The sequence below is a fragment of the Cnephaeus nilssonii genome (assembly GCF_951640355.1).
Source record: "Cnephaeus nilssonii genome assembly, chromosome: 5".
Classification (NCBI taxonomy): domain Eukaryota; kingdom Metazoa; phylum Chordata; class Mammalia; order Chiroptera; family Vespertilionidae; genus Cnephaeus; species Cnephaeus nilssonii.
The window spans coordinates 50,374,784-50,387,549 of NC_137076.1; the positions used below are offsets into that span (position 1 = coordinate 50,374,784).

At 40.7% G+C, this 12,766-nt stretch overlaps 1 pseudogene across 1 annotated transcript; it reads left to right on the forward strand.

Moving 5' to 3' along the window:
- Positions 1 to 511: 511 nt before the first annotated feature.
- LOC307099046 (nucleophosmin-like) lies at positions 512 to 6,797 on the forward strand (annotated as a pseudogene). Its single transcript has 3 exons — positions 512 to 536; positions 2,014 to 2,133; positions 5,798 to 6,797. The product of its transcript is annotated as a nucleophosmin-like (transcript).
- Positions 6,798 to 12,766: the final 5,969 nt, after the last annotated feature.

Below are 12,766 nucleotides of genomic sequence, written 5' to 3' on the forward strand. Positions count from 1 at the left end.
TCTGACTACTGGACCTAAAAATAATCCTAACCTAATGGTAAATTCCTAAATCTAGAAACTAAGCCACATTTAATGTCCAATGGCAAGTGCACTCAAAACAGTAACTTCCTGGGTGCACTTTCAATTATTATCATAATTATTATATTTTAGTACCATTTGACTGATAGAGGTGTTGTTTTTTTTTTTTTAAAGGAAGGGAAAATAGAGTGGGCTACACTAAAAAAAAAAAAACTTAGACTAAAATCTTAGAAATCGTCAATGACATTTTGTAGAACAGCAGCACATAGTAGTTGACTTGAAGAACAAAGGTTACCCTAGCAGTGACTGAAAAGCCAGACAAGTCTCCCGACTTCTGGCCTACTCTGTATTCTTTAAGTCCGAACAAAAGCTGGGCAGTGAGTTATAGAAGGAAATGATAAGTAACATTAGACTCTGCAACACCACTCTCAACACTGGAGTGAAGCTGGTGACAGTGGCAAGCAATGATAGCTGAGAGACTGCTGATACTGCAATGGATGTACCATTAGGGCTAAAAGGTATGTTGCCCCAAATCAAAGAGAGTGAGCTCTAAAAGGTTACCCTTGCTTATGGACACATTATTTCCCACTAACCAAAATATAGAGAGTTAATGGGAAAGGCCGGCACTGATGCATGCCTCATTTGGCCATTTCTTACGGCCTTCGGCTTGAGATAATGTAATAGGCCATCTTTTATAAACAACAAAACAATTCAACTTCCAACAGAATTTAGCATTTACCAACTTTTATCACACTGTCAGAGAAGCAGTACTGATTTTAGAGCTTGCTTCTAGAAACATCTGTATCAGAATGATGATGGTATGTTTGTTAAAATGATAGATTCTTCCTTGGTTGGTGTGGCTCAATTGGTTGGAGCATCATCCCATTCACCAAAAGTTTGCGGGAGGCAACCGAATGATGTCGACGATGTTTCTCTCTTCTCTCTCTCTCTCTCTCTCTCTCTCTCTCTCTCTCTCTCTCTCTCCCCCTATCTCTCTCTCAAAATCAATTTTAAAAATAAAAGAATTAGGAGATCATTAAAGAAAAAGAAAAAAGTAGGTTTCCAGGCCAACTGGATTAGGATTTCTAAATCACTTGATTTGGTGCAGTAGCTCAAATCTGAGAAGCCCTAAGGGGCACCTCTTACCTCTTGCCTACCTTTAAATTCTGCCTCACCTGCTGTGAATTCCTTTGAATCAGTAAACAAAAGTTTAAAATGCTGCAAAAATCACTTACGTCCTCCTACATTTTATCCCAAACAGTTTTTAAAGCTTGATTTCTAGTTCTCAGAGCCTAGGATACTACTGTTTTAAGTGTTTTCAATTTTTGCTTGAACTGGGATGATAATGCTGGAAATGAACACAGCTAGGACCAGGGGAGTAAGAGCTGGAGCTTACAATGTACGAGGCATTATTCTAACTGTTTTATAGGCATTAACTCAATTCCCAAAGTAAATGCTATAGGATTTATTACCACTGGTAATATCATTCCCATTTTGTGATTGTGGAAACTGAGGTACAGGTAAGTTATATAAATTCCCAGCATAAAGAACTAGTAAGTGGGAGAACCAGGATTCAAATAAAGATAGTTGATCAGAATAGCCAATATTCTTAACCACCACTCTACTGGCTCTATGTGGAAGTCAGCAAAATTTAGTGACTGATTGTATATGAATTGCAACATCAGGGGTGGAACTTGGTTTCTGGATTAAGATATAATCTTGATGCATGCTTTTTGAGAGAAAAAGAATTGCTAACATGTTCAATGGCACATACCGAATGGTTTTCATGTAACAATGAACATTTTAAAAGAAATTGCAGATTTCTAGTACCAACCAAGGTGGAGTAAGCCCAGTACTGGTTACAACCATAAAGTCTGGAGAAAATATAAAAAGCAGCTATTTGAAAACTCTGAAAAATAAACAATAGAAGGACAATTAGGAAAATGACCAAGCAGCAGTGAGTTTTCTGGGGTGTTTCCCCTCATTTATCTCCAGGCTTTCACCCAAAAGTGGGCCAGTCCCAGAACTGTGTAACAGGCATGGACAGTGAAAACCCCAGAAAGAACACCCTCTCCCTAGCCAGAGAACCAGAAAGAAGAGGACATCTGCATGCTGGTGAGTGCGCAGAGATTTCCCCTTTTTTTCCCTCTCTCTTCTTTTCTCTCATGGCTTTCCTTGAGACCAGGCCCATTTTAATGCTCCCTGCTCTCGGCCCAGCCTGAGCTCCCCCAAGTGAATTTCCCGGATGCCCAATAAAGCTCATTTCTTCTGATCTTCAGGCACTTATGCCTGAGTTTCTCTTAGAACTCACCAACAACTTTCCATCAGCCATCTTCTTTGACATTCGTTCAAATTACTTTGACTTGCATCTCAAGGCATATTGACCTACCTTTGACTTGAATTTTCAGGGACAACCTGTTACTCCAGAAATATAGACATCTCACTTTAATTCAAAGACAATTTCCTCCTAACAATTATTCATTCTGTTCAGATGTGTGGAGGCAGCAAAGTGACAATGGAAAAAAATCAGGCTGTAAAAGACTCAGCTATCGTAGGTAACTCAACTTCTTCCCTTTTAAGTTTGGAAAGACAGACGAAGAGAAAGCAGCAGAAAATAAGGTGGCAATAGTAAAATGAGAGCTGAAATGCAGGAAATCATGGAGTGCTTTGAGTGTCCCTGAATTCTGTTCAGAGATTTTGCTGACATTTTTGGAATAGCCAATACATTTCTCATCTATCTATACAGTTTTTTTAATTTAATTAAATGCCAACTGACTCTTCAATTGGGAGTTTGTTCAATTCTGATGCACAGTGAGCCATCTGATCCTGGCTGGGGGCCAGCAGTGCGAGAAAAGCATTTCACAAAGAAAACTGCTTGGATGTGAATGTCCCCAGGACAGTTCTCAAAATTACGGTTCTAAATGAACCTCCCAGCTTTGGGTCATACTAGACAATGCCAAATTCTCAGAAAACAAAATCATTAAGATAGAATGGATACTGAGAGACTTCATCTAAAATATGTATTTTACAAAGACAGAAGGTAGAAGGCTCACGTCACAGTTCCAGGAAAACCTTCAGCTCACTTACACTGTTGGGAAGACAGAACTTCTGTACCTTACTCAGAAAAAAGGAGGAGCCGATGTGAAGATCACCGACAGGAATATTTAGCAAAATAAAAATCTAGGAAGGAATATGACCTTAGATAAGAATGTAAATTCCCTGGGCTCGGTTTCCTCGTTGTTAAAATAAGATGGAAGTGAGACTCTTTCACTGTCTCTTCCCTTTTCATTCCTTCCACAACAGTGATTTTTTAAAGTCCTTAAATGCACCTTGGTTTGTATTTAACAATTACCCCCATCTATGCAAACAATTTAAATCTTAAGTTATTTGCACATTTTGGATTTAAGTGGAGGAGATATATTTTATAGCAATAAAAATATTGGAAATTAAAATATACACAACACATTCAAAAAAGAAATGCAATAATAATATTTTTTTTCATTCAAAGCTTGGGGTGGGGGGTGGGGGGGGAGCCCAGAAGGAGATTTGCAAAATATTAAAAATGTCTTGCTATGTATGGTGAACTTGTGGGTAATTCATACATTTTCTTTATTCTGTTTTCTAAATTACCTTCAATATCCCTGTATAGCTTCTATTACCAAAAACAGAAAATAAATTTGTTTATAAAAAAAGAAATGGGAAAATAACCTATTTTGTGTATCAGCTATGAAGTATTCTTTTTCATATAGAATGTGTTCATTGAAATGCTACCTGCATAACTGTTCTAATTCTCTTCTATTATGTGACATTTTCTATTTTTTAAAACAAGTGTCTCTATTTTAAGAAAAATTGAAATTAATCATGCTTCAATTTAGACTGAAATTAAGGATTGAAGGATGTGTACAACCTGAAAATAATCTGGTACTTTGAGTTGTGAGCATCACTAGTCAGGACAAACCTCCTTCCCTCACTGCCACGCCACCACCACAGCGGGCGGCCCCTGGGGAAGGGAGAGGATGGGAGTGAGACAAACTCTTGTGTCGAGGGCTGATTTTCAATAGATTGCAGTGAGGGAGCTGCTCTGCTACTTACAAAACCCTGACCCAGAAGCAGGTCTCTACGAATGGTTTAGCACCAGGGGCCGAGGGGGGCTGGCCGGCCAGGGGGAGGGGCCACAGGAGGTCGGCTGTGGGAGCTCACTGACCACCAGTGGGCAGCTCCTGCATTGAGTGTCTGCCCCCTGGTGGTCAGTGCGCGTCATAGCGATTGGTCGACGGGTTGTTCTGGTGGTTCCGGCCGTTCGGTGGTAACGGTCACTTAGACTTGTATATATAGATAGATGTTTCAGCACATCTGTCTGTGAGAAATTGATGCATTATCTCCCCAACAAGGATCAATCTGCCTCAGGGACCAGACAGACTTAGGACTGATTTAGGGAAGAGAAAGAGGCAAATATGAAATCCATCAAATGGGGCCCCTGATAGAAGGGAAGCCAGCCTGAGGGAACTAGTGGGCACCAGTCCTCCTTCCCACTGAACTCTGTAGGTGATTTTTAAAAACAAATCCACAGAAATTTGACAACCTAATGGTTGACGAGAAAGAAGATATTTCAAATTCAATAAAAACAGAAACAGAGGAAACACTTTGTTTTTATATGATGTTCTAAAGCAACCAACTCTGAAAGCCTTTTACTAAGAAGAGACAAAAAATGATCAAAATAAAAGCAGATGTAAGCCATTTCACAGTGAAACTCTCCATTTTCCCTAGTGTATTCATGACCTTCCTAAGCAAGAATCAAAAACATTTGGTCCATGAGGAAATTTGTCCTCCAGCAACCTGGATTCACCCTCCGAGTTTAGAGTAGAGCTGGAACAGTGAAGAGATATTTTGAACCAACTCTGATTTATATCCTTTGAGTTATACATCAGTGAAGTGTTTTGTTCCCTGTGCCATTAAGAACCAGGTTAGCTGATGGGCACTGTGGCCACTAGAACTAATGGGGCCCTGTATTTTTAAAAATATTGAAAAATAAAAGGATGTGGATGTTGAACGGGCATTGGCTTTTAAGATTAGTTATAATTTAGAAATTATAGTGGGTACATTTTCTTGTTTTTAGACAAAACTCTTTAAGATAAGATTTATCAAGCAGCAAGTACTGGAATAAACATTTTTATAACCTCCTACCCATGTTTTTTCCATTTTAAAAATAAATTTATTATTTTCAGTCACACAATATTTTTTTCCATATGGTTTAGAAATTCAATCAAGGCTATAATTTTCAAAATCTGATCAAGGAAGTCCTTGAAGCACCCTCCCATGTGTTTGCCACCTGCTGGAGCCACAGGACATGAAGCACATGCCCAAGTGCACAGTCATGGCAAACCACATTAACAGGAAAACCACGCCATGAACCCAACTTCACATGAAAACTGTAATTTCAGCCTGGCTGGCGTGGCTCAGTGGTTGAGTGTTGACCTATTAACGAGGAGGTCACGGTTGGATTCCCAGTCAGGGCATATGCCCTTGTTGCGGCTTGATCCCCAGTGTGGGGCGTGCAGAGGTAGCCAATCAATGATTCTCTCTCATCATTGATGTTTCTATCTCTCTCCCTCTCCCTTTCTCTCTGAAATCAATAATAATAATAATAATAATAATAATAATAATAATAATAAACTAACTTTAAAAGGAATTGGTCCTATGTAGCATCCTCTTCTTAAAAAAAGGTATTTTTCCTTTTCCCTGGTGTGATTCTGTCCTGCGCGTCTGTTCTGAGGCACAGAGCCGTTTATCTCCATCTGCCTTCTCTCGCACCCAAGAGCGTGCTACCACCCCCTGGAAGACTCTATGGACATGGACCTGAGACCTCTGAGGCCCCAGAACTACCTTTTCTGTTGTGAACTAAAGGCCGACAAAGATGATCACTTTAAGGTGGATAATGATGAAAATGAGCACTAATTATCTTTACGAACGTTCAGTTTAGGGGCTGGTGCAAAGGATGAACTGCACATTGCTGAAGCAGAGGCAATGAATTAAGAAGGCAGTCCAGTTAAAGAAACACTGGCGACTTTGAAAGTGTCTGTACAGCCAACGGTGTCCCTTGGTGGCTTTGAAATAACACCACCTGCGGTCTTGTGGTTGAGGTGTGGTTCAGGGCCTGTGCATATTAGTGGACAGCACTTAGTTGCTGTGGAGGAAGATGCAGAGTCAGAAGGTGGCGAGGAGGAGGATGTGAAAATCCTAAGTATGTCTGGAAAGCATTTTCTGCCCCTGGAGGTGGTAGCAAGGTTCCACAGAAAAAAGTAAAACTTGCTGCTACTGCTGCTGAGGAGGAGGAGGAGGAGGAGAAGGAGGAGGAGGAAGAGGAGGGGGAGGAGGGGGAGGGGAGGAGGGGGAGAAGGGGGAGGGGGAGGAGGGGGAGGGGGAGGATTTTGATGATGAGAGAACCTAAGAAAAAGCTCCAGTAAAGAAATCCACATGAGATACTCCAGCCAAAAAATGCACAAAAATCAAACCAGAATGGGAAAGACTCAAAACCATCAACACCAAGATCAAAAGGTCAAGAATCCTTAAAAACAAAACAAACAAACAAAAAAACTTCTAAAACACTGAAAAGACCTAGTTCTGTAGAAGACATTAAGGCAAAAATGCAAGCAAGTATAGAAAAGGGTGGTTCTCTTCCCACAGTGGAAGCCAAGTTCATTAATTACGTGAAGAATATCTTCCGGATGACTGACGTGGAGGCTATTCAAGATCTCTGGCAGTGGAGGAAGTCTCCTTAAGAGTTTAAACAGTTTGTTAAATTTTCCGTCTTATTTCATTTCTGTAACAGTTGATATCTGGCTGTCCTTTTTATAATGCAGAGGGAGAACTTTCCCTATGGTGCCTGATAAATGTTGGCCAGGTTCCATTGCCAGGAATGTGTTGTCCAAATGCCTGTTTGGTTTTTAAAGATGGCACTCCACGCTTTGCTTGGCTTTAAGTATGTATGGAATGTTATGGTAGGGCATAGTAGTAATGATGGTCAGACAGATGGGAATGGTGGGGAGACAAAAACATACATGTGACATAAAACTCAGCATTTTAACAAAGTAGCACTGTTTCTATTTTAAATATATATTGTTTGATCTTAGGTTTGGTGCCCAAACAAGCCCTGTAGCCCGCCTTGGAGGAAATTTTAATGCTGTAGAAATAGCAATGCAACCTGATCTGGTCTCCCTGCTCACTTGCAGGAAGAGCAGATTCCATTTTCTGAGAACCTTCTGCTGCAGTACCTGTAGGATCTACCTAAGCTAGGAAGCCTCAGACCACAGCGAAGATCTGATGAGGTTCAGATAGCCCAACAGGGAACTTTGGAGCAAAGATTACTCATCAGAGGAGACTCACGGTGAGCGAAGGGGCCAGGCCACTTCCCCCACAAAATGCTCAGTTAGTGTGGCAGCTCTACAGCAGAGTCTGGTCTTGGCTGGTTTCATCTCCCTACCTGCTTCCCAGAGGGCCCACCCACTTGCCCTGTGTGTCCTCCAGCTGGCAGCCCTGGTGACTGCCCCTCACTGGTTCAAGATGGGAAACCTAACATTGCTTCAGCATTTTCTATTTTCACTTCGGCCATTTATCAAGTAGGAGCATTTTCCCATCCTAAACCTCTGGACCCCAATGATACCTGTCTGGAATCTCTATTCTCTCTTTCTTTTTCCAGATTAAGACTTTTAATAAGAGCATCAGCAATAACAATATTCACATGCATACAGGATTTTATAACTTTTAACTATGCTTTCATATGCAATGAAGTCACTGTACTTTTAATCTGAGCATTTTCGATTACGCACATTGAGCAGAAAAGTGAGGAGAACAACTCAAATGGCCTGGTAATTCTGCCTGCCATTCCACAAAACAAACTGGTATCTATGAGTATACGATACAGTCAAGCCCCAAATAGTAACTACATATTTCATAACTTTGCAGAAAGAATGATGAATAATTTTAGGGGTTTCCTGACCACTGACTGACAAAGAAGTGGAAAATGTTGTTTAGGTTTCCAGGTGAGTGGGAGGGAATTTCACTCAGGAGCACTCTTCTATGGGTATTCCTAGTAGATTACAGGGTTTACTGTATCCTTATCCTTTGCTACTGCAAGGCCAAGAGTGACTGTATAGTCTTTCTAGCCAACTACATGTTTTATATTTCTCCAGTGAAAAGGCTTTCTTCACAATCCTTGTGCTCTTTCAGGGCCCAAGAACTCTCAATGCCAGGTCTGGACAGATCTGTGACTTATGGACTCTCTGAAGGTTGCAGGAGGGTTAACTGAAGACAGATCAAGGGCGGGCCCTCTTTTTAAGTGTTTGTTTTTTGTTTTGTTTTTGTGGGTGTTTTGTTGTTGTTGTTGTTGTTGTTTTTGAGATAACAGTCTCATCTTTTCCTGAACCATGCACACACAAAAACACTCAGGAAAATTAAAAACGTTTTTTCACTGTAATATTGGTATATTGTTGCTCATAAATTCACAGACGGCATTGACAAATTTACCAAATTTGATCGCAGGCAAAAAAAAAAAGTGTAATTCATTAAAACTTTAAAATATTATGGACACATATGCTAATATCAGTACATTTTTTGAAATAAAATTCTGCCATTTTTTTGTGTCAAAGAACTCATGGATGATTAAGTTGTTAAGTTTTCCAGGTAGCACACCAAGAGGCCATTAGAAATTAGCAAGTACGTGAAATAATGAGTCTTGACTCTTTCAAAACAATCTAAAGTAACAGATTAATTCTATCAAACTAGAATGTTCTTTCATTTAATGAGTGATGCATCCCTAGACTTTAACCCAAATCTGAATTTGGTATATAAATTTCCCCCAGGAAGGGAGAGTAATGTATTGATATAAATATGCAAATATTTGAAGCAAAAATATTGAAAGTGACCAACAGATTGCGAGAAACTTCAACCCTGCTGACTTCTGGGAGCTGCCTGGAACAGAACAATCAGAGCTGGAACAGAACATATCAGAAGTAAAGAGAAAAAAAGTTCGGAAAATGGTATTACTAACAACGGCACTAAAATGGTGTCACGGTGTCCTGAGTAGAACTCGTAGAAAGAATAGTAATAGCTACGGTCTCAGAAGACTTGGAATCCTGGCCTCCAGAGGAATTCAGGCAGGTTATCAGTAAGCATTAAAGTATGTAAAAGGCAACAAAAAATGGCAACAAGCCCTGACTGGTTTGGCTCAGTGGATAGAGCGTCGGCCTGTGGACTCAAGGGTCCCAGGTTCGTTTCCGGTCGAGAGCGTGTGCCTTGGTTGTGGGCACATCCCCATTAGGGGGTGTGCAGGAGGCAGCTGATCGGTGTTTCTCTCTCATTGATGTTTCTGACTCTCTGTCCCTCTCCCTTCCTCTCTGTAAAAAATCAATAAAAAATATTTTTTTAAAAAAGAAAGAAATGGCAACAAATTAATAAGCTGATCATCCCCAGATCACTAAACTTGACAAGGTATTGAAACCAGATTTATACAACAGAAGAACCAGAGCGATCTATTCTTATCACTTCTCTGAAATGCATTTAACACGATGAAGGGAAGACGGGTTCTGCAATGTTTTCTTCACTCACTCATTCCTTTAATCAATATACATTTTTAGAGCATGCACCATATTCAGAGCATGACAGACACAGTCTAATGTTCACTTGACCTTTTTTGTCGTTGGTTTTACTACTCATACCTCCTTTCCAGAAAGCAGTCCAATTTGATGAATTGCCTCTGCAGCCCACAGTCTCAGTGGTACGGTCCATCACCCCTGGGAATCTTTCCCTAGACAGAAAAGGACCAAAGGTAAAGATACAAGTACAAGAAAAATGGATGCAGCTTTGTTCATAGGGAAAAAATCTGAAAACAAATGGAATATTCATCAGTGAGAGGGATAGATTGTGGTTTATCCATGACATGAAATAGTATGCAACCTTTTTTTTTAATTTAATAAATCTTTATTGTTCAGATTATTACAATTGTTCCTCTTTTTTCCCCCCATAGCTGCCCTCCACCTGGTTCCCACCCCACCCTCTGCCCTTACCTCCCTGCCACTGTCGTCATCCATAGGTGTACAATTTTTGTCCAGTCTCTTCCCACACGCCCCACACCCCTTTCCCCCTGAGGATTTTCAGTCCATTCCCTTTCTATGCCCCTGATTCTATATTCACCAGTTTATTCTGTTCATCAGATTTTTAATTCACTTGATTTTTAGATTCACTTGTTGATAGTTATGTATTTGTTGTTCTTAATTTTTAGCTTTCCCTTTTTCTTCTTCTTCCTTTTCTTTTTTACCTTTTGGACTAAATGCTTAATTCCAAATGCTTAAGATGCAAACATTTCCCACTGATTAAAAGACAGAATTGTAAACAAATTGTAAGTACACGTTCATTTTGATGACACCTTTTATTTGACCTCCTTGTGCACATATCTTTATAATTCTCATAATGGAAAACTGCAGGAGTCTCATGGCAACAGGACGAAAGCTTTGTCAAGAAGAGATACAGGTTCCATCATTTGGTGATTCAATTTGCCCGTGAAGCAGAGAAAAGGAACTACAGGAAAAGGTAAAAAAAGAAAACAGAAGAAGATAAGGAAACTCACTATCTCTGTGAATTACCGATGTCTTCCAGGTGAATACATTCATAGAGTTAATAAATCGGTAGGCAGGTCTGATGTATCACCTGCTCTCCCAATGCCTCCCACAGTTTAATCACTGTCCTCCCTTTTCTCTCTGTAGAAACACTGAGTCACTCCCCCCAACTCTGGCAACTCCCAGTGCTGCCCACAACAACAATGCCTCACTGAGCAATCACAGTGTTCTTTGGCTTCTCTCTAAGCTCCCCAGTTCCCTTCTTGTTTTTTTCTTGTTTTTTTTGTGTTTTTTTTAATTTATTATTGATTTTCAGAGAGAGAGAGAGGGAAGAGAGAGAGAGAGAGAGAGGGAGGGAGAGAGAGATATGAATGTGAAAGTGAACTATGTATAGGCTGCCTCCTGTAGGACCCCCACTGGGGATGGAGCCCACAACCCAGGCATGTACCCTGACTGAGAATTGAACCAGCAACCTTTGGGTGCACAGGATGATGCTCCAACCAACCAAGCCACACTGGCCAGGGCCCTTTCCTATCTTGTGATCATTGCTCCCCTGCCCATCTGTCTCCCTGTCATCTAAATGCCATCATCCTCCAAGAGGCCATCACACCTCTATGCATCTGCACCCTGGCACCCTGCCCAGGGGTCTTACCCCTTTCCATAGCAGCAACACTTCTTTTCCAAATCTGGATCTCCAGCCCCACCTCTCTTAAGGGCCCAAGGCCTGCATTTTCACCTTTGTGCATGGCATCTGCCAAGAGGGAAGGTAAATCACAGGCCAAATGCTGCAGAAAAGTGGACAAAGGAAGAACTCAGGTAACGCCACTGGTTTGGGGATCTAGGAAGTCACTGATATGTAGAAAAGCGTTTTTGTAATGTGGTAAGGGAAGCCATATTAGGAAGGTATGCACTGTTCACCCAGCCAAAAAAAAACACCACAATTTGTCTAACTTCTTAATTTTTTCAATGTTATTAAATATATTGGGATGACATCCTATATAATAAAAGCCTAATATGCTAAGTGCCCTGTTGTCCAGTCAGCCATTCAACCAATCAAAGCATGATATGCTAATGACATGCTAAAGCCACTCAACTGCTCGCTATGACGTGCATTGACCACCAGGGGACAACCACTCTGACTGGTAGGTTAGCTTGCTGCTGGGGTTTGGCCAATCAGGACTGAGCAAGATGGGCCCTCCCCAGCTGGCCAACTTCCTGCATCCCTGGCTTGCGCCCTCTCGCAATCCAGGACCCCTCAGGGGATGTCGAAGAGCCAGATTCAGCCCAATCCTCCAGGCTAGGCCAAGAGACCCGCTGGTGCATGAATTCCATGCACCAGGCCTCTATTTGGTTAATAAAATTATATAGGTTTCAAGTGTACAATTCTATATCATCAGTATATTGTGCTGTGTGTTCACCACCCAAAGTTGTCTCCTTCCATCACCATATATTTGACTTTCTTTACCCTTTTCTATTTCCCCTATCTCCCTTTCTCTCAGGTAACCTCTATACTGTTGTCTGTGTCTATGAGTTTTTATTTGTTTTTCTTGTTTGCTCATTTGTTGCTTTCAGTTTTATATCCAACACATGAGTGAATTCATGTGATTCTTGACTTTTTGCATCTGATTTATTTCACTTAGTCTCAGACCAAACTCTGTTACATAAATATATGTATTACTCTAATATTCATTAGCAAGTAGGTGCACAAATGTTCATACATTCTGTTTGCAAGCTCCATGAATTCCAGTTCTTTAGTGTTTAAATTACTGTTACAGAGAACCAGAATAAATGAAGCAGAGAGTTTGGAGTCACACTTTATTCACTGGTGGGCTTAGAGAAAATGAATTCAAATTCTAAGCAAAGCTACAAGCAGAACTTCCCTTTTTATTAAAGAGCCAGCCCTATGTGTGCTTAGTGGTTATCTCGCTGCTGGCCTTGAAAACAACACAGTTCTATCCAATTAAAAAATGCACCTGGCATGGCATTGAGAGTATGGGCATATCTAGTCTCAGGCCTACAAGGTCAGACAGCTAGGTTTATCTTCCTCATTATTCAAGCAGGCTAAAGCAGGCTAGAAAGCAAAGTTAATTTTTAGAATAAGAGGCCGTCTAAAAAACAGCAGAGAATTCCAAACAGTA